The 19,111-nt window shown below is 39.7% G+C and overlaps 1 protein-coding gene across 2 annotated transcripts in view; it reads left to right on the forward strand.

The window, feature by feature from the left end:
• The first annotated feature begins 16,479 nt into the window (after positions 1 to 16,479).
• Positions 16,480 to 19,111, forward strand: part of WDFY3 (WD repeat and FYVE domain containing 3) — a 232,575-nt gene continuing 229,943 nt past the window's right edge. For both annotated transcript variants that reach the window (XM_082652754.1, XM_082652755.1), the window contains exon 1: positions 16,480 to 16,502. The gene's annotated coding sequence lies outside the window, so the exon portion shown is untranslated. The remainder of the gene's footprint in view (positions 16,503 to 19,111) is intronic.

Below are 19,111 nucleotides of genomic sequence, written 5' to 3' on the forward strand. Positions count from 1 at the left end.
GAACCAATTCACATTCCCACCAGCAGTGCAAGAGTGTTCCCTTTTCTCCACACCCTCTCCAGCATTTATTGTTTCTAGATTTTTTGATGATGGCCATTCTGACTGGTGTGAGATGATATCTCATTGTAGTTTTGATTTGCATTTCTCTAATGATTAATGATGTTGAGCATTCTTTCATGTGTTTGTTGGCAGTCTGTATATCTTCTTTGGAGAAATGTCTATTTAGGTCTTCTGCCCATTTTTGGATTGGGTTGTTTGTTTTCTTGTTATTGAGCTGCATGAGCTGCTTGTAAATATTGGAGATTAATCCTTTGTCGGTTGCTTCATTTGCAAATATTTTCTCCCATTCTGAGGGTTGTCTTTTGGTCTTGTTTATGGTTTCCTTTGCTGTGCAAAAGCTTTGAAGTTTCATTAGGTCCCATTTGTTTATTTTTGTTTTTATTTCCATTACTCTAGGAGGTGGGTCAGAAAGGATCTTGCTTTGATTTATGTCATAGAGTGTTCTGCCTATGTTTTCCTCTAAGAGTTTGATAGTTTCTGGCCTTACATTTAGTTCTTTAATCCATTTTGAGCTTATTTTTGTGTATGGTGTTAGGGAGTGATCTAATCTCATAGTTTTACATGTACCTGTCCAGTTTTCCCAGCACCACTTATTGAAGAGGCTGTCCTTTCTCCATTGTACATTACTGCCACCTTTATCAAAGATAAGGTGTCCATATGTGCATGGGTTTATCTCTGGGCTTTCTATCCTGTTCCATTGATCTATCTTTCTGTTTTTGTGCCAGTACCATACCGTCTTGATGACTGTAGCTTTGTAGTATAGTCTGAAGTCAGGGAGCCTGATTCCTCCAGTTCCTTCTTTCGTTCTCAAGATTGCTTTGGCTATTCGGGGTCTTTTGTGTTTCCATACAAATTGTGAAATTTTTTGTTCTAGTTCTGTGAAAAATGCCAGTGGTAGTTTGATAGGGATTGCATTGAATCTATAGATTGCTTTGGGTAGTAGAGTCATTTTCACAATGTTGATTCTTCCAATCCAAGAACATGGTATATCTCTCCATCTATTTATATCATCTTTAATTTCTTTCATCAGTGTCTTATAATTTTCTGCATACAGGTCTTTTGTCTCCTTAGGTAGGTTTATTCCTAGATATTTTATTCTTTTTGTTGCAATGGTAAATGGGAGTGTTTTCTTGATTTCACTTTCAGATTTTTCATCATTAGTATATAGGAATGCCAGAGATTTCTGTGCATTAATTTTGTATCCTGCCACTTTACCAAATTCATTGATTAGCTCTAGTAGTTTTCTAGTAGCATCTTTAGGGTTCTCTATGTATAGGATCATGTCATCGGCAAACAGTGACAGCTTTACTTCTTCTTTTCCGATTTGGATTCCTTTTATTGCCTTTTCTTCTCTGATTGCTGTGGCTAAAACTTCCAAAACAATGTTGAATAAGAGTGGTGAGAGTGGGCAACCTTGTCTTGTTCCTGATCTTAGTGGAAATGCTTTCAGTTTTTCACCATTGAGGATGATGTTTGCTGTGGGCTTGTCATATATGGCCTTTATTATGTTGAGGAAAGTTCCCTCTATGCCTACTTTCTGCAGGGTTTTTATCATAAATGGGTGTTGAATTTTGTCAAAAGCTTTCTCTGCATCTATTGAGATGATCATATGGTTTTTCTCCTTCAGTTTGTTAATATGGTTTATCACGTTGATAGATTTGCGTATATTGAAGAATCCTTGCATTCCTGGAATAAACCCCACTTGATCATGGTGTATGATCCTTTTAATGTGCTGTTGGATTCTGTTTGCTAGTATTTTGTTGAGGATTTTTGCATCTATGTTCATCAGTGATATTGGCCTGTAGTTTTCTTTCTTTGTGACATCCTTGTCTGGTTTTGGTATCAAGGTGATGGTGGCCTCGTAGAAGGAGTTAGGGAGTGGTCCTCCCTCTGCTATATTTTGGAAGAGTTTGAGAAGGATAGGTGTTAGCTCTTCTCTAAATGTTTGATAGAATTCGCCTGTGAAGCCATCTGGTCCTGGGCTTTTCTTTGTTGGAAGATTTTTAATCACAGTTTCAATTTCAGTGCTTGTGATTGGTCTGTTCATATTTTCTATTTCTTCCTGATTCAGTCTTGGCAGGTTGTGCATTTCTAAGAATTTGTCCATTTCTTCCAGATTGTCCATTTTATTGGCATAGAGTTGCTTGTAGTAATCTCTCATGATCTCATTTATCTCTGCAGTGTCAGTTGTTACCTCTCCTTTTGCATTTCTAATTCTATTGATTTGAGTCTTCTCCCTTTTTTTCTTGATGAGTCTGGCTAGTGGTTTATCTATTTTGTTTATCTTCTCAAAGAACCAGCTTTTAGTTTTATTGATCTTTGCTATTGTTTCCTTCATTTCTTTTTCATTTATTTCTGATCTGATTTTTATGATTTCTTTCCTTCTGCTAGCTTTGGGGTTTTTTTGTTCTTCTTTCTCTAATTGCTTGAGGTGCAAGGTTAGGTTGTTTATTCGAGATGTTTCCTGCTTCTTAAGGTGGGCTTGTATTGCTATAAACTTCCCCCTTAGAACTGCTTTTGCTGCATCCCACAGGTTTTGGGTCGTTGTGTCTCCATTGTCATTTGTTTCTAGGTATTTTTTGATTTCCTCTTTGATTTCTTCAGTGATCTCTTCATTATTAAGTAGTGTATTGTTTAGCCTCCATGTGTTTGTATTTTTTACAGATCTTTTCCTGTAATTGATATCTAGTCTCATGGCGTTGTGGTCAGAAAAGATACTTGATACAATTTCAATTTTCTTAAATTTACCAAGGCTTGATTTGTGACCTAAGATATGATCTATCCTGGAGAATGTTCCATGAGCACTTGAGAAAAATGTGTATTCTGTTGTTTTTGGATGGAGTGTCCTATAAATATCAATTAAGTCCATCTTGTTTAATGTATCATTTAAAGCTTGTGTTTCCTTATTTATTTTCATTTTGGATGATCTGTCCATGGGTGAAAGTGGGGTGTTTAAGTCCCCTACTATGAATGTGTTACTGTCGATTTCCCCTTTTATGGCTGTTAGTATTTGCCTTATGTATTGAGGTGCTCCTATGTTGGGTGCATAAATATTTACAATTGTTATATCTTCTTCTTGGATCGATCCCTTGATCATTATGTAGTGTCCTTCTTTGTCTCTTTTAATAGTCCTTATTTTAAAGTCTATTTTGTCTGATATGAGAATTGCTACTCCAGCTTTCTTTTGGCTTCCATTTGCATGGAATATCTTTTTCCATCCCCTTACTTTCAGTCTGTATGTGTCTCTAGGTCTGAAGTGGGTCTCTTGTAGACAGCATATATAAGGGTCTTGTTTTTGTATCCATTCAGCTAATCTGTGTCTTTTGGTGGGAGCATTTAGTCCATTTACATTTAAGGTAATTATCGATATGTATGTTCCTATTCCCATTTTCTTAATTGTTTTGGGTTCGTTATTGTAGGTCTTTTCCTTCTCTTGTGTTTCTTGTCTAGAGAAGATCCTTTAGCAGTTGTTGTAAAGCTGGTTTGGTGGTGCTGAACTCTCTCAGCTTTTGCTTGTCTGTAAAGGTTTTAATTTCTCCATCAAATCTGAATGAGATCCTTGCTGGGTAGAGTAGTCTTGGCTGCATGTTTTTCTCCTTCATCACTTTCAGTATGTCCTGCCACTCCCTTCTGGCTTGTAGGGTTTCTGCTGAGAGATCAGCTGTTAACCTTATGGGGATTCCCTTATGTGTTATTTGTTGTTTTTCCTTTGCTGCTTTTAATATGCTTTCTTTGTATTTAATTTTTGACAGTTTGATTAATATGTGTCTTGGCGTATTTCTCCTTGTATTTATCCTGTATGGGACTCTCTGTGCTTCCTGGACTTGATTAACTATTTCCTTTCCCATATTAGGGAAGTTTTCAACTATAATCTCTTCAAATATTTTCTCAGTCCCTTTCTTTTTCTCTTCTTCTTCTGGAACCCCTATAATTCGAATGTTGGTGCGTTTAATGTTGTCCCAGAGGTCTCTGAGACTGTCCTCAGTTCTTTTCATTCTTTTTTCTTTATTCTGCTCTGCAGTAGTTATTTCCACTATTTTATCTTCCAGGTCAGTTATGCGTTCTTCTGCCTCAGTTATTCTGCTATTGATCCCATCTAGAGTACTTTTAATTTCATTTATTGTGTTGTTCATTGTTGCTTGTTTCATCTTTAGTTCTTCTAGGTCCTTGTTAACTGATTCTTGCATTTTGTCCAATCTATTGTCCATTCTATCTCCAAGATTTCGGATCAACCTTACTATCATTATTCTGAATTCTCTTTCAGGTAGACTGCCTATTTCCTCTTCATTTGTTAGGTCTGGTGCATTTTTATCTTGCTCCTTTATCTGCTGTGTGTTTTTCTGTCTTCTCATTTTGCTTATCTTACTGTGTTTGGGGTCTCCTTTTTGCAGGCTGCAGGTTTGTAGTTCCTCCTGTTTTTGATGTCTGTCTCCAGTGGCTAAGGTTGGTTCAGTGGGTTGTGTAGGCTTCCTGGTGGAGGGGGCTAGTGCCTGTGTTGTGGTGGATGAGGCTGGATCTTGTCTCTCTAGTGGGCAGGTTCACATCTGGTGGTGTGTTTGGGGGTGTCTGTGGCCTTATTATGATTTTAGGCAGCCTCTCTGCTAATGGGTGGGGTTGTGTTCCTGTTTTGCTAGTTGTTTGGCATAGGTTTTCCAGCACTGTGGCTTGCTGGTCGTTGAGTGAAGCTGGGTGCTGGTGTTAAGATGGAGGTCTCTGGGAGATTTTCGCCGTTTGATATTATGTGGAGCTGGGAGGTCTCTTGTTGATCAGTGTCCTGAAGTTGGCTGTCCTACCTCAGAGGCAGAGCCCTGCCTCCTGGCTGGAGCACCAAAAGCTTTTCATCCACAGGCTCAGGATAAAAGGGAGAAAAAGTAGAGGGAATTAGTAGAAGTATGAGGAAAGAAAGAAGGAAAGGAGGGTAGGAAGGAAGGAAGGAAGAAAGAAAGAAGCAAAGAAGGAAAGAAGGCAAGAAGGAAAGAAAGGAGGGAGGGAGGGAGGGAGGAAGGAAGGAAGGAGGGAAAGAAGGAAAAAAGACAGAAAGAAAGAAGATACAGTAAAAATAAAATAAAGTATAATAAAGTTATTGAATTAAAAACTTCTTATTTAGAAAAAAAAAAAAGGGACGGAAAGAACCTTAGGACAAATGTTGGAAGCAAAGCTATACCGACAAAATCTTACACAGAAGCATACACATACACCCTCACTAAAAGAGGTAAAGGGGGAAAAATCATAAATCTTGCTCTCAGAGACCACCTCCTCAATTTGGGATGATTCGTTGTCTAAAGGAGGGAAGGAAGGACGGAAAGAAAGAAAGAACGAAGGTAAAGTATAATAAGGTTATTAAAATTAATTATTAAGAAAAAAAAATTAAAAAAAAAAACATGGACGGATAGAACCCTAGGACAAATGGTGGAAGCAAGACTATACAGACAAGGTCTCACACAGAAGCATACACATACACATTCACAAAAAGAGGAAAGGGGAAAAAATCATAGATCTTGCTCCTAAAGTCCACTTCCTTAATTTGGGATGATTGGTTGTCTATTCAGGTATTCCACAGATGCAGGGTACATCAAGTTGATTGTGGAGCTTTAATCCGCTGCTTCTGAGGCTGCTGGGAGAGATTTCCCTTTCTCTTCTTTGTTCTCACAGCTCCCAGGGCTAAGCTTTGGATTTGGCCCTGCCACTGCGTGTAGATCGCTGGAGGGCGTCTGTTTTTTGCTCAGACAGGATGGGGTTAAAAGAGCCGCTGATTGGGGGCTCTGGCGCACTCAGGCCGGCGGGGACGGAGGGGCACAGAGTGCGGGGCGGGCCTGCGGTGGCAAAGGCCAGCGTGACTTTGCACCAGCCTGAGGCGCGCTGTGCGCTCTCCCGGGGAAGTTGTCCCTGGATCCCGGGAACCCGGCAGTGGCGGGCTGCACAGGCTCCGCGGAAGAGGGGTGTGGAGAGTGACCTGTGCTCGCACACAGGCCCCTCGGTGGCGGCAGCAGCAGCCTCAACGTCTCCCGCCCGCCTCTGGGGTCCGCGCTTTTAGCCGCGGCTTGCGCCCGTCTCTGGATTCCGCGCTTTCAGCCGCGGCTCGCGCCCGTCTCTGGATTCCGCGCTTTCAGCCGCGGCTCGCGCCCGTCTCTGGATTCCGCGCTTTCAGCCGCGGCTCGCGCCCGTCTCTGGGGTCCGTGCTTTCAGCCGCGGCTCGCGCCCGTCTCTGGGGTTCGCGCTTTTAGCCGCGGCTCGCGCCCGTCTCTGGAGTTCCTTTAAGCAGCGTTCTTAAACCCCTCTCCTCACGCCCCAGGAAACAAAGAGGGAAGGAAAAGTCTCCTGCCTCTTCTGCAGGTGCAGGCTTTTCCCCGGACTCCCTCCCGGCTAGCTGTGGTGCACTAACCCCTTCAGGCTATGTTCAAGCCGCCAACCCCAGTCCTCTCGCTGCGCTCCGGCCTCAGCTCGCAGCCCCGCCCGCCCCGGCGGGTGAGCAGACAAGCCTCTCGGGCTGGTGAGTGCCGGTCGGCACCGATCCTCTGTGCGGGAATCTCCCCGCTTTGCCCTCCGCACCCGTTGCTGTGCTCTCCTCCGCAGCCTCGAAACTCCCCCCTCCGCCTCCCGCAGTCTCCGCCCGCGAAGGGGCTTCCTAGAGTGTGGAAACTTTTCCTCCTTCACAGCTCCCTCCCACTGGTGCAGGTGCCGTCCCTATTCTTTTGTCTCTGTTTTTTCTTTTGCCCTACCCAGGTACGTGGGGAGTTTCTTGCCTTTTGGGAGGTCTGAGGTCTTCTGCCAGCCTTCAGTAGGTGTTCTGTAGGAGTTGTTCCACGTGTAGATGTATTTCTGGTGTATCTGTGGGGAGGAAGGTGATCTCCGCGTCTTACTCTTCCGCCATCTTCCGCCTTCTCCCATAACATCTTAATGGAGAAACCCAAACAAACTTTTTGGCCAACCCAATATAAATATGTAATTTCCAAGTGTTTCATTGTTGATATGTGGAAACATGATTGATCTTTATATATTGGACTTTGTATACTACAACCTTGTTAAATTCCCTTATTATATCTAGTAGGCTTTTTGTTGTTGTTTTTTGTAGATTCTTTGGGATTTTCTGTCTATATAGACAGTCATGTTGCCTGGAATAACGACAGTCTTATTTCTTCCATAGTAATGTATACCTTTTATTTCTTTTTCATACCATATAGCACTGGCTAGTATTTCCAGTATAATGTTAAAGACAGAAAACATTCTGTCCTTCGCCATTATGTATGATGTTAGCTGTATTTGTTTTATTTATTTATTTATTTTTATTTTTGGCTGTGTTGGGTCTTTGCTGCACGTGGCTTTCTCTAGTTGGGGTGAGTGGGGGCTACTCTTTGTGGCGGGGCATGGGCTCCTCATTGCAGTGGCTTCTCTTGTTGTGGAGCACAGGCTCTAGGTGCGTGGGCTTCAGTAGTTGGAGCGTGCGGGTTCAGTAGTTGTGACATGCAGGCCCTAGAGTGCAGGCTCAGTAGTTGTGTCGCACGGGCTTAGTTACGCTGTGGCATGTGGGATCTTCCCGGACCAGGGCTCGAAACTGTGTCCCCTGTATTGGCAGGCAGATTCTTAACCAGTGTGCCACCAGGGAAGTCCCTGTATTTGTTTTAAAGATGCCATTTATCAGCTTAAGTTCCGTTGTATTCCTTGTTTACTAAGAGTTTTTTAAATCATGAATGAATGTTGAATTTTGTCAAATGCTATTTTTGCATCTATTGAAATCATCGTATGGGCTTTTCTTTATTCTGTTGATATGGTGAATTATATTGATTAATTTTTGAATGTTGAACCAGCCTTATATTTCCAGGGTAAATTTCAGTTGGTCATGATGTAATAATATCCCTTTTATATACTGCTAATATTCTGTTAAAATTTTTTGCATCTGTGTTCAGAAAGGATATTGGATTTCTAGTCTTCTTTTCTCTTAATGTTTCTGTCTGGTTTTGGTATTAAGGTGTTGCTAGTCTTATAAATTAATTTGGGAAGAGCTTCCTCCAGTCTCGATTGAGCTGGTTAGTGTAAACACACATATTAGTTTGCTATCTTTCGTGAAAAAATGGCGGGGGGGGGTGGTAAAATGCACTCATATCTGCTTAACTTTACAAAAAGAAGGGGCAGTAGGGAACAAAGATTTATGGGAGAGAATGACACTTCTTAAGGCTATATACCTTTTTATATAGTTTTGAGTTTTCAAAGCATATTATCTTCCATATTGAAAATAAAGATGGGAATGGGGAAAGTCCTAAACCACCAGAACAAATGAACCTGATTGTACCATAAATTAGTACTATACTTACATTGAAGGGGAAGAAAGAGTGACTCTAAGTAATTTTTTAACATAATATTTGACTGTTTACCCTCATCCTGGGTAGCAGTAAGAGAGAGGGATTGCAAACAAATCCTGAACTGTTTCCTCTAGAGTTTATTTTTTGTAGTGATATGGACAAAGCAACTCTGGGTCATTTTTAGGTGTATTATGGATTGAGTAAATGTTTTCAGGTTGTTGAAGCTAGGACCTGAGGAAGGAGGGACATACAAATATGCATTGGGAGAAGGGAAAAATGAATCCTGTGGGGATGGATTGGAATTGAAGGTATCAGCTTAAATTTATTATTTTTGAAACCAGTATGTATGCGCATATGCACATGCATATGTATGTATGAACACACATATATATTTATATGCATATGTGTATATGCATGCATGTATTTCCTAGTAGTTCTGTCCAAGTAAAAGGCAAAGAGCAGTGGGCACACCAACCCCCCAATCTCGATCTCTAATAGTATTCCCAACACAAAGGAACTGGAGTTCCTCAGAGGAATGGCTGATTGCAAGGGTATATACCAGGTGAATCTGTACCTTTTTTTTAATGCTAGAAAATAAAATGTTTTTGAAAAATATGGGAGCATGTCACAAGCCTGTTGGAGGTCCTACTGGTCTAGTCATCAGATTAGTAATGAACTATGAACCATTAAAAATAGGAATCCATTACCCATAAGATAATAAACTAGTAAATAAATGGACAAATAAAGAAGAGAGCTCTCATGTTTACAGTAGAATTCTGAATTCTAGAGTTGGAAAAATCATCATTTTGCAGCTCTTATTAGGCAGGGCAAGAATCATAACAGAATCTAGGGGGGAAATATTGATGAGGAGCAGGGTATTTCCATAGAGTTAAAGTGTCTCCCCACCACCTGTGTATTATTTGCAAGGTATAAAATAGGGATTATGCATTGGTGAAATCCAACAACAACATGGGTACTACGTGAATCTAGATATGATGCCCTGAGGGGATATATCGTCATCTGTGTAGTATTCTGGCCAAGACTACATAACCTGAATCTGGAGGAAACAATAGACAAACCCCACATGAGGAACATTCTACTTAATAAAAAGGGGAGGAGGCTGTACTCTTAAAACAAAACAAAACAAGAAAACAATGTCATAAAAGATAAAGGCTGTGGAAATGTTTCAAATTATGGGAGGCTTAAGAAAGATAAGCCTAGGTATTGAATGAACTGCAATACCTGACCCTGGACTGGATCCTATACTGGGTGGGGAGAAAAATACTATAAAATGATTATCATTGGATTAATTGAAATTTCAGTTGGAGTACTGATCTTAAATACAAATATTGTAGCAATGTTCAAATTACTGACAATAACTGTACTGTGGTTATGAAAGAGAATATCTCTAAGGAAATACACATTGAAGCAAAGGCTCAAAGAACCATGATATACATAATTTATCCTCAGTTGCTTTAGGGAAAAAAAAGACAGCTCAAGTGTGTCTGTGTGAAGGGAAAGAAAGTTTATGAGCACAAATGACAAAATAAAGAAGGTAACGTTAACCATTGGTGACTTTGAGTATAAGGGTGATTCTTGTATTCTTATATTTGCAACTTTTCTGTAAGTTTGAAACTATTTCCAAACAAAATAGTTAAAACACTTAAAAATATCTGTCCTTTATTTTTAGACTTTCTTTATTTATAAAGAGCTCAGTTATTTATCTGGAACAAGTTTGGAATGAACATTTTAATAATATTTTCCTATGTGTGTTGCGGCTCTGCAAACTAACCATTGTTGAATATGATAACAGATGGGAAATAAATGTCATCCTGTGGACAGCCAGAGACTAAAACCTAATCTGGCGGGGGTTGGGGGGCGGGGAACCATTTATTATAGTGGTTACTTAAAGTTTATGGAAGTATTGGCTACAACATCTACTGAAGTCTTTGAGTTATTGTTGTTATCACTTAACTATTGAAGAAATATTAGAATGATTCTTTTACATCAAGAATCTAGCTATTGTCTCCTGATTATTTTCTTTTGTAAACTCAGAAAGATGGTCATATTTAGCCCTAAGAGTGTAACTATTCATTTCTTCATTCAAAAAATGTTTATTGAATGCCTACTATGTGCTGGACCCCTTCCTAAGCATTGAAGATGTAGCAGGAAACAAAACAAAGCTCTTGCCCTTGTGGATTTTATGTGTTTGGGGGAGGAAATACACAAACAGGAGTAGAAGTGAAATAAACGAATATTAGTAACATTGGAGATAAATAAATCAGGGAAGTGTGTTAGGGATGCTTGGAGCAGAATAGTTACAGTTTAAAATAGACCGAATAGGAAAGAGTTAACTCAGACATTTGAGCAAAGATCTGAAGATAGCAAGGGAGTGAGGCAGGTGGAGATAATCATCTCAGAATAGCTTTGAGGCAGAGAGAACAGTAAGTGTAAAGGCTCTGAGGCAGAAGTATGCCTAGCCTGTATAAGGAATAGCAAGGAGGTCAGTAGGAAATGAGGTCAGAGGTAATGGGGGCTAAATTATGTAGGTTCTATTTTGCCGTTTTAAAGATTTTGGCGTTTATGAGATGAGAAGCCATTGGGAGATTTTGGGCACAGATGTTACATTATATGATTTATGTAAGATTATCAGGATCACTGTGGCTGCTTTGATGAAAAAGGGCTGAAATAGGGCAAGGGTAGAAGTTGGGAGGCCAGTTACTAAACTATGGAAAAAAATCCTAGTGAGAGATGATAGTTACTACTACAGTTTCTACGTAGATGATGAGAAGTAGTCAGATTCTGGATATATTTTGTATATAGAGCCAGTAGTATTTGCTGATGGGTTAGAAAGAAGAGTCGGAACTTGAACTTCAGCGATCATGGAGAAAAGGAGAAATAAGCAAAGGAAGCTGAGGAGTGGCCAGTGAGATAGGATGAAACCAGGAGAAACTAGGAGAGTCTTTGTTCTGGAAGCCAGGTAAAGAAAGTGTATCAGGGCTTGATGAGTCATGCCGATTGCTGCAGATAGGGCAAGAAAGATGAGATCTGACTGGCTTTTGGATTTTACAATATATATGTAAGTAACTGGTGACTTTGGAGTTTCAGTGCTGTGTTCGGGATCAAAAGTCTAATTGGAGTATGTTCAGTTCGAACTGAAGAATACTTGAAGACCGTAAGGACAACTCTTTTCTGACTTCTCACTGAAGAGGGAATCAAAGAAATTGGCCATAATCTAGAGGGGTGTGTGGGGTCAAAAGCTTTGCTGCTGATGTTGTTTATTTTCTAATGATTGGAAATACACACACACACACCAGTGGTTCTGCTTTTATTGGGAGGGCAAAATTAAGAAATTGATGACAAAGGAAAGAGAAGTGGGACTTACTAGAGCAATTTCCTTGAATAGTAGGGACATAACATCTAGTATTAAAGTGAAAGAGTTAGACTTTGATGTGGTTTCAGAAAGTTTAAGCACAGTAGAAGGGTACAGATTCAGGTAAGTGGGTGAGTGTGGTTCTATAAGTTCTTTTCTGATTGCATACATAGGAGTCAACGCCAGCATTGTAGAGTGATCTCGGATTTTATGTGGCTTCCAATTTTTTTTTTCTGTGTGATGCTGTTCATCAGGTGATCTGCCAAGAGTCCTGAGAAGCCATAGGAGGGCTATAGCCCTGCTTGTTAACTTTTGTTTTTCAGATATTTAGCTTTTTGTTACTCTCTCCAGTTTACTTAACACTCGGGAAGAGATTCCTAAAACTCTTTTGGGGATATCTGGAAAAAAATTTTTTTCTCATTGATCTTCAAAGTGTATGATTCAAAGGTCCTTAGAATTTACCAGCACAATTTTCATGTTAGGTATAAGAAAACCAACTTAAAGACATAGTTAGGCCAAGGAGGTACAGCTAATTGTCTAGCCAAGCCTGGAATACAGGTCTCTTGTTCTTGTTTATATAATTTAGTTTTGAAATTCAGTTTTTATACCTATGTACATATACATTCATACTCAACGTTTTGACAATAAAGCTAACTTATTCTAAATTGGAGCAAACCAAAGCATGAAATAAAAACACTTAAAATGTCAGAATCAAAATGTAACTCTGTCTAAAATGTGATTTAAATTTTGATTTGTATAAAATGGATACCTGAAATTATATTATATTGCATATTGTAATTAGAATGCACTGAAATCATATCAAAGCATTTGCCCTTGGCTAAATTTATATTAAAAGATTACAAAACAGGATCAGTAATACACCATTTTAAATTTCTGGTACTTTAAGTCATCTGTAGATTGTAATAAAATACAAAAATGGGTTGAGAAAAGCATTGGTATTCTAGCTTGCTGTTTCCAGTTCTGTCTGGCTTTCTGCTCTTTCTGCTTCTTTATCTCAATACTTGGCTGTACCTGGTAATTCAAAATGGATAAAACCAAATAATCAGCATCCAAAATACATATATAATTTCTATGAAATAATAAGTAAAGGGCAAAAAACTAAGGAGGAAGTGGCCAATAGAAATAAAGAGGCATTTCATAAAAGAGGAAACATGAGTTAGCCACTAAACCTGAAGAAATGCTCAGTATCATTAATCAACAGAAAAATGCAAATTAAGACTACAGTTAGATGGTTTTACACCCCCAAATTAAGAAGTTAGCATTACTAAATGTTGGAGAGCATGTAGATCAATATGAACTACCTGGTGCTGATGAGATTATACATTGCTAAACACACTTTGGGAAAAAGAAAAATTGGTGACCTCACGAAAAAATTGAAAACACATATATTCCTCAACTCCTAGGCAAGTACTTAAGAGAAACGTTGGCACATGTGGAACAGATGTGTATGAGAACTTTCATAACAGTAATGTTCATAATAGCAAAACGAAACAAAACCTGGGGAGAAAATAAGGTGCTATCATAAAGAGAATGAATAATTCAGTCATGGTGTATTTACACAATGTAGAGTTATTCTGCCCTGAAATGAATGGACTACAACTATATGCAACATTTAGTTGCATATGTATCATGAATACATCTTGAAAACATAATATTGAATGAAAAACAATGAAAGTGTTGTTGAAGGATATGTACATGTGTGATATGCTTTCTAAAAATCAGAGGAATGATAAACACAAAACATAGGATAGCAATTACAGAGGACTGAAGATGAGAGAGGTGGCGTATAGGACAGGGAATGGCAAATCAGTAAAACATGAGCAACTTATATTTAGGTTCTCGTGTTGGGTGACAACCAATATGTTTTACGTAAGTTGGTAGTTAATATATTAAAAAAACAGTGCAGGTATATTCTGATGTTACGATTTAGGAGACATGTCATCATTTCTGCCTACTTTCTCACTGCCAGTTGAATCCCAAACATCACTCAGAATTTCACTAGAGGGATCTTGTTTTAAAATCTTATATCTCATTAAGCATGTGTCTGCCATCTGACAAGCCACTCAATAACAACTTGGCTGAATAACTGAATGAATGATTTGGGAAAATAGTTCAGAATTTTTCTTAGAAACCACCTAAGAGGTAGATTTCTTTTTTAAATAAACTTATTTATTTATCGTTTTGGCTGCATTTGATCTTCGTTGCTGTGCATGGGCTTTCTCTAGTTGTGGCGAGCTAAGACTACTCTTCGTTGCAGCACGCAGGCTTTTCATTGCAGTGGCTTCTCTTGTTGCAGAGCACGGGCTCTAGGTGCACGGGCTTCAGTAGTTGTGGCACGTGGACTCAGTTGTTGTGGCTTGTGGGCTCTAGAGCGCAGGCTCAGTAGCTGTGGCGCACAGCCTTAGTTGCCCTGTGGCATGTGGGATCTTCCCGGACCAGGGCTCGAACCTGTGTCCCCTGCATTGGCAGGCGGATTCTTAACCACTGCACCACCAGGGAAGTCCCAGAGGTAGATTTTTTTTTTTTTTTAAGAAGTGGATTTATTTAGAGAGAAACACTCCACAGACAGAGTGTGGGTCATCTCAGAAGGTGAGAAAGGCCAAAACAGTAATCATTTGTAACTAATTTTTTTTTTTTTTTTGAGATATGCGGGCCTCTCACTGTTGTGGTCTCTCCCGTTGCGGAGCACAGGCTCCGGACGCGCAGGCTCAGTGGCCATGGCTCACGGGCCCAGCCGCTCCACGGCATGTGGGATCTTCCCGGACCGGGGCACAAACCATGATCAGCTAGTCTTTTTTTTTTTTTTCGGTACGCGGGCCTCTCACTGTTGTGGTCTCTACCGTTGCGGAGCACAGGTTCCGGACGGGCAGGCTCAGCGGCCATGGCTCACGGGCCCAGCCGCTCCGCGGCATGTGGGATCTTACCTGACCGGGGCACGAACCCGTGTCCTCTGCATCGGCAGGCGGACTCTTAACCACTGCGCCACCAGGGAAGACCACCAGAGGTAGATTTTTAAAAATACTTTTTCATAAGTAGTGAGATAGACAGCAAAACTAGGTTATTGCAAAACTAGGTTTTTGAATAAGAACTAACTGTATATTTGAGGGCAATATTATTGATGTTCGAACTATTGTACTAATATCACAGAGATTAACAAACATATGACAAGAACAAATAGTTGATCAGTTGATCAGATTAACAAACATGACAAAAACAAATATTGATGTTTGAACTATTGTACTAACATGATTACAGAGATTAACAAACATATGACAAAAACAAATAGTTGATCAGAAAAGCAGAATGTCGTTAAAAGATGAATCTATTCTTAGGCATAACTTTTTAGACTTAGAAAGCCCATGGGGATTAATCCAAGCTCCTCATTTTTTTAAAAAAAATTATTTATTAATTTTTGGCTGCATTGGGTCTTCATTGCTGCACACGGGCTTTCTCTAGTTGCAGCAAGTGGGGGCTACTCTTGGTTGCAGTGCGTGGCCTTCTCATTAAGGTGGCTTCTCTTGCTGCGGAGCACAGGCTCTAGGTGCATGGGCTTCAGTAGTTGTGGCTTGTGGGCTCTAGAGCACAGGCTCAGTAGTTGTGGCACACAGGCTTAGTTGCTCCATGGCATGTGGGATCTTCCTGGACTAGAGATCGAACTCATGGCCCCTGCATTGGCAGGCGGATTCTTAACCACTGTGCCACCAGGGAAGTCCCCAAGCTCCTCATTTTTGAATAAAGGAGGTTTGGAACCAAAGAAGTAATTGATTAAGGGCATAGAACTTGTTAAGAGCAAAGTTAAGAAAGACCAGAACCTATATCTCATCATTCGTGTGCTGGTGTTTTCATTTTGGAATATTGAATGGTAAATAAAAGAAATAGTTAAATATCCTATATGAGACATGCTAAATAACTCGAGGTTGGATTATAACCATTGAGTGAGGAAGCACTGTTTTTTTTTTTTTTTCTTCCGGTATGCGGCCTCTCACTGCTGCAGCCTCTCCCGTTGCAGAGCACAGGCTCCGGACGCGCAGGCCCAGCGGCCATGGCCCACGGGCCCAGCCGCTCCACAGCATGTGGGATCCTCCCAGACCGGGGCACGAACCCGCGTCTCCTGCATCGGCAGGCGGACTCCCAGCCACTGCGCCACCAGGGGAGCCCTATTTTTTATTTTAACTTAGAACATATCGATTCAGCTCTATACCACATTTATCTTCAACTACTCCTAGAGAAATAACATGATTTTTTTTTCTTTTTTGCTCATATTTGGTTCTCCAAAAAGAGACATTGTGATCTATGATGTACAGATGAATACTGGACTAGAGTGGGAAGAATTAGGTTCTGAACCTGGCTCTGCCACTAAATAACGGTGTTGTCGTTGATTCTTTGCATAACTATTCCTGGTCTCGGCTTCCTCACCAGTAAAATAAAAAAGCTGAACCAGATGGTCTGTAGAGATCAGTTTTGAATGACTCTATATTCTCCTTTGAAGTTTGAATAGCAGATTTTATCTATCTTAAATAAAGTGTTGTCTTGTGTTCCAGTATGAAGCCATTGGCAAGAAATAAGGAGGTAAAGAGAGAATTAGTAGGAAATGAACAACTCATAAAAAACATTCTGAAAATAAACTGGGCTTTCTTTTTTTTTTCTTTCATCACAGGTATAATACTTCTCCACGTCTGCTTCAGGAAGAAAGTGCCTGCCACTCCTATTGTTTCTACGCAGGTTCATGCCAGCCCAGAACATAGAATCAGGTCAGTTTTAGGATTGTTTTGTCTGTTGAACAAGAAGCCAGAAACAGAATCATGATAATCTTTGCTGCCTCGTTGCATTGTAACTGAACTGTGACTCAGAAAGGCTGGGTTTTAATCCTTCTTTACCACTGATGACTGGGTAAACTAGACAAACTTCCTTTCCTGGATGGCTTTTAGTTTTTTGCACCAAAAAAAAAAAAAAAAAAAAAAAAGATATATTGGAATATATTTCAGTTTCAGTTCTGGCTTTAAAGCATCATACTTTTATTGTAGACACCTACATAGAATAAAATCATGTTATTAAAGTTTTTCCTTTTTTTCCTGGAAAAATCTAGTTGTAAGCACAGGCTTTGGAACTCTTTATTGTATTATAGTAACTTTGAGTGACTAGTTTGAATAATGAACTATGTTGTGAGGCACTTGGGAGTACTATGGCTACTTAGTTGCCTGAGTTTTAGTATTTTACTTTGCTCTGTTGTTACTGAAAAGTTTATTTATTTTTAAACAACAGAAATTTATTTTCTCAACAATTCTAGAGGCTGGAAGTCCAAGATCAGGGTGTCAGTGTGGTTGGATTCTGGTGCAAGCTCTCTTCTGACCTGTAGATGGTCACCGTCTAGCTTTGTCCTCACAAGGCAAAGAAAAGGAGAAAGAGAGGGAGATCTCCCTTTACCTCTTCTTATCATATCAGTTTAGGGCCCCACTCCTATGACCTCATTTAACCTTAATAGCCTACTAAAGACCCTATCTCCAAATACAGTCATGTTGAGGGTTAAGGCTTCAACATATGAATTTTGGGGGAACACAGTTCAGTCCATAGTAGCCACCTAGTAGTAAGATTGCTGGGTTGTATGAAATCTGCACTTTCAACTTTTCTAGATATTTCCAAATTGATCTCTAAAGTGGTTGTAATAATTTACACACCCCTAGCAAGTATATAGATGATGGGATTTTTTTTAACTAGAAGAACTAAAAAATCCCAAATGGAAGATAGAGGGTATAGTCTTTTGTAATTGCAACTTCTTTTTCCTGTTCCACCAATGTCTGGAAAGTCTTCCAAACAGCTGTTTAAACCTTGGCTTCTGTTAATCAGTTCTTTTGTTTGTAGCCATGGTACTACATGGAGTGCTCTGTTCTCCTCTTTTTTTTTTGAATTACTAGTCATTCGATAATGTTCTTGAGCTGTAGAGAGGGTATCTTTTTGACCATGTTAGTTCTCTATTGATTGCATGTGACTCAGTTCAAATTAGCTTAAGCAGAAAGGGGAAGTTATCAGCCTTTTGGGCACACCAAAGGATCCAGGGCAGAAATGCAGCTGGGCTGTGCAAGGAGAACCCAGGAATCAAATGTAGTCAGGTCTCTCTCAAGCTCTCAGTGGCATGCCTCTCCTGTGCATGTCTCACTCTCTTTGGCTTTCTCCATGTTTCCATTCTTTGTCATGGGAAGCGTGGTTGCCACCACTGCCCATGATTTATATCTTCTAATTCAGACTCCCAGAGAAAGGCTTACTCTTAAGTACCTAATCCCAAATATTCCAGAAAAAAACTCTGATTCCCTGCACAAGTTTGCAGTGGCTGTCTTGCCATCTTTGTTTCAAGACCTGTTCTCTGAAAAGGATCTGACTTACTCCTAGTAAAATGCAGATGACCAATAATATAGTATTACTCCTTCCAGGTGTATTTGTTAAGCTAAAGGTGTTTTTCTAAATGTTAAGCTAAAGCTGTTTTTCCAAACTGTGTGGAAGTGAAATCTTGTGTTGTAGTATATAAAAATGATTAACCTAGATGCAAGAAAAGTATTAGGAATTGAAAGGTAGTGTTTTAGGTTTCAGGGAGTGGAAGAAAATGAGTAACTATGTAGGTAGAGGAGGAGGGCAGGTAGATAGTCAAATATATACTTCTAAGGTAGCAGTGTTACAAAGATTGAATACAGCAAGTAAAAGAAAAGCCTTTCTATTTGCCTTTTTCGAGAAAAGATTTGAAGGTAGAAGAAAGGACCATTAGGCTTAGTCCCACCTCAACTACTAACTGTGATTTTGGATAAATCACTTATTCTCTGTGTAGCTCGGTTTACTAAATCCTGGCTCCTTATCAGCTGTGTCCTTAACTCCTGGACACCAGTTTCTTCATCTTAAAAATGGAATTGATGATAGTGGTGCCCCAGAGGGTTCTTGTGAGGAATTAATATATGTTAAGTGTTCAAAACAATTCCTGGCACATCAGCAGCAGCAGCGTCAATTTTTGAAATGAGTCAATTACATTATATGATTGCAGGAGTCCCAGCTAACTTAAAAAAAAAAATCTGTGGTCTAAGATTTTCTGATACAACCTTATGTCTTTTTTCAGAATAAAGACTTAGAAGCTTTGTCCATCTACTTGAGTCCTGCATTGAGGCTAATTTTGGTATTGCCAATAAAAGTCATTTTGAATTCAGTGTATGTATTAGTTCTTTTTGCTACATGTATTAATTAGTTAAGGTTGTCACAACAAATTACCACAAACTGAATGGCTTAAACAGCAGAAATTTATTGTCTCACAGTCTGGAGGCTAGAAGTCTGAAATCAAAGTGTCAGCAGGATTGGTTGCTTCTGAGATCTATGAGGGAAGGAT

The sequence above is a fragment of the Grampus griseus genome, assembly GCF_964374135.1.
Source record: "Grampus griseus genome assembly, chromosome: 4".
In the NCBI taxonomy this organism is placed as follows: Eukaryota; Metazoa; Chordata; class Mammalia; order Artiodactyla; family Delphinidae; genus Grampus; species Grampus griseus.